The sequence below is a fragment of the Pinus tabuliformis genome, chromosome 2_2 (genome assembly GCF_031772625.1).
Source record: "Pinus tabuliformis cultivar Carrire ecotype Pingquan chromosome 2_2, CPIR1, whole genome shotgun sequence".
Taxonomy (NCBI): Eukaryota; Viridiplantae; Streptophyta; class Pinopsida; order Pinales; family Pinaceae; genus Pinus; species Pinus tabuliformis.
Window position 1 is genome coordinate 670,647,040 of NC_142300.1, and position 3,037 is coordinate 670,650,076.

Here is a 3,037-nt window from a genome sequence, read left to right on the forward strand (position 1 = left end):
TCATTTGATCCCTGACTCGAGACTTTATTGGCTATAATGCCAAGGGGGTGGGTATTTATAAGATTTTGGGATTTATACACCTTGGTGTTAGTAATATTAGGGAGAAAGGTGATATAAGGGATTTATATAGTAGGGTTAGTGTTAGTATGGAGGAGGGGGTAAGTGGAGGGAGAAACCATTAAGTTTATATGAAACAAACTTGGTTTTAAGAGTAGATCAAAATGAAAAGATCTTTAGACAAGAAATGTGGCTTTTTAAAGATTAAGAACCACCATGAAGCCTTAGTCTTTTCCAAGAATCTAAGCTGATGGGGAATGTTAGAAATGAAATTGGAGGGGAGTGGGGGAAATTAGTCATGCTTCCTGCTGTGATCTTTTGCCTTGCTGCCCACCCTCACCATTCTTGCAATGATAGGGATAACCTTTCTGCAACCCCAACTACCTACCCAGCTACTTACCTAGCATTTTTATTTCTTCTTGGAGGGTGCATTTGGACTTGCAAACCCTTACTTGCCTTTTCTTTTCTTTGGCTTTTTCTTTTGCTTTTTCTATCTACTTCTACCCTTATCTCTTCCAAGGTCCCAGATTAGGCTGTTGGGATCCTTTTCTTCTCTACCTAAACTAGTTGTCTGCCAAGATTAAGCAGTTTGGACAGACTTCTTTCTCTAGTCTATAGCACAAAATTGAACACATGGCATGATCCAGATTAAACTGTTGGATCATCCATCAAAATTTGAAATAAGGTCATCAACATTGAAACACTTTACACACCTTCTTGTTCTCTAGGAAATATGGGATCTTTGTGAACTCAAAGCAGAGCATATTTGGACTTTCTCTTGCCAATCATGAAATATGAAATCGATTGGTATAGGTATCCAACACAATCATCTTCAAAATGGATCATCCTTCAGTTTCTTGACCTCTGATCTTAGTACACAGCATGATGTAGATTCTCTTCATCTGGCCATACCTAACCTTCGAATACCCATCGTTGTGCCGCAAATGATCACAAATTCCCGGGTTCAAAACCTCTGAGCGTTGCTTCAGTTGAACTCCCGCTAGTCCGGGTAACCAAGCCGACCCCAGTCCTTACAGCGGGTTTTCATCGCTCTCCTGGTAGCCTGCTCACCACTTTGCGATGAAAATCTCCATCTGACATGGAAATATAACTCACTGGAGGATAGCTCATAGCTTTCTCTAAAGATTTGTTCATCATCATGGAGTCTCTGAGAGCATTGAGCCTCGGCTTCAATCTTTTCTCGATGCTATAAGTCAGAACCGCCGGGAAGCTCATAATAGCATTGCGAGGCAGCTTCCATTCCTCATCGAGAAACTTGAGATTCTGCCGCAGTTTATCCTTGGAAATCCCCAGAAGCCGAGGGTACCTCTTAACGAGAATACAGACATCCTCCTCTGTAAACCCCAATTCTCTCAAATTTTCCAATTTTACGTTAACAGTGTCCTTGTTCAGAAAACTCAAATGAAGGACCCCTTCTCAATGCCCATCCCTTCGACATCTTTAACAATACCCACCAATGTTTTTTCAGATAATGATAAAACCCTAGGGTTCTTTAATATGACAGACGCAGTTAGGCTGTGGCTGGAAATGACTTTTCCGTCAATTTTATGAAAATCTGGGCTCGGTCCGGCAATTTTACCAGATTCTGTATTCGAAACCACGGCTGCTAGATAGCATCCAGCACGGACTGCAGAAAAGAAGCCTTCCGTTCAAGCGTACGGCTAACATTTAAATGAAAAATACAACGGTTTCGACTGAGGGCTTGGAGCAATTTCTGACCAGCAAGGCCGATCCTCTCCAGGAATTCAACCTTGGGCTTGACAATGCCCTCGAAACTGGACGAACACTGATTTCATTAAAACCCTTGTCTCTCAGGAAATGTAGGGTTTGCCGTGAATTATGTAAGATCTTTGAGCAAGTAAATATGGTTTTCTCCTGCAAATGGTGTTTGCCTCGTCGAGAGAGAAAGCACATTCGTTGAGAAGGAAGCTCGCTACTGGGGTGCTTTCAAAGGAGGGAGGCTGTGAAATGGGGATATTGCGAGTCGAATAAAATGTTGTTAATAATTTTGTCGGACTTTGAACAGGGCGTGAGGAGAAGAGAATGATGAAGACAGGCATGGCGTGGATGTGCTTCAGAGATTCAGCTATCGCGCCTGAGGCTATTCGAACTGATAGCGTTACGGCCATTATCGACGCACCAAACCCTTACAAACTTTGCCCAACCAAAGCGGGAAGGAGATTTCTATGCTTTACCATTTAGGGAGAGAAATCCTGTTGCCCAAATTTTATATTGGAGGGGCAGAGTTCATATGTTATGGTCACATGGTTTTTCAAAAAAATAACGCATGGTGCGAGCCGTGAAAATCAACCGTTTCTTTTGGTGAATGAGAAGTTGTGCTCTTGTGGGCATCCCACAAGAAATATTATTTGATGGAATCGTGGGCGATCGTTTTTCATTAAGTATTTTAGAATAGGGTCGTCGTAAATTTCAATGTTATTAAAATAATAGGAAATAAAATAAGATAAGATAATTATATTTATGTTTAACTAATGACTACAAAGTAGGTCAAAGGGATTGTTGAGTATAATGATGTCTACACAAAGTGGGAGAACCAAAAGGTTTCCTATAAAAGATACAATACATGAATTAAATCAACATCTGGCCCTAGAGGAGAAAATCAAAGAGTTAATAGGTCTGAGGGTTAGACCCATCTCTCCTAACATCGAAGCTGAATGAATAACACTAAAGAAACTCAACAAAGTATGTTGGCTCGATGAAGAGTCGGTGGCAAGTGTGAACTATCCACTAAATCATTCCCTCGAGGGGTTCGCGCAATGTTGAATGTTGGAGGACCTAGTCCGTCTCCTGGGAACTAATACGGGACGAATTTGTTGCTGAGATCTCGTGTGGCGGGGTGAGGTCACACAGAGCCTCACTGATCTAGAGTCTAGATACATACTGGTATCAATCAATCTCTTGGTGCCCCCGCTCGGAACCTAAGAGCCTCCTACATATA

The 3,037-nt window shown here is 41.8% G+C and overlaps 1 pseudogene; it reads right to left on the bottom strand.

The window, feature by feature from the left end:
* Nucleotides 1-893: 893 nt before the first annotated feature.
* On the bottom strand, nucleotides 894-2,388 carry LOC149194411 (uncharacterized; annotated as a pseudogene).
* Between the last annotated feature and the right edge of the window lie 649 nt (nucleotides 2,389-3,037).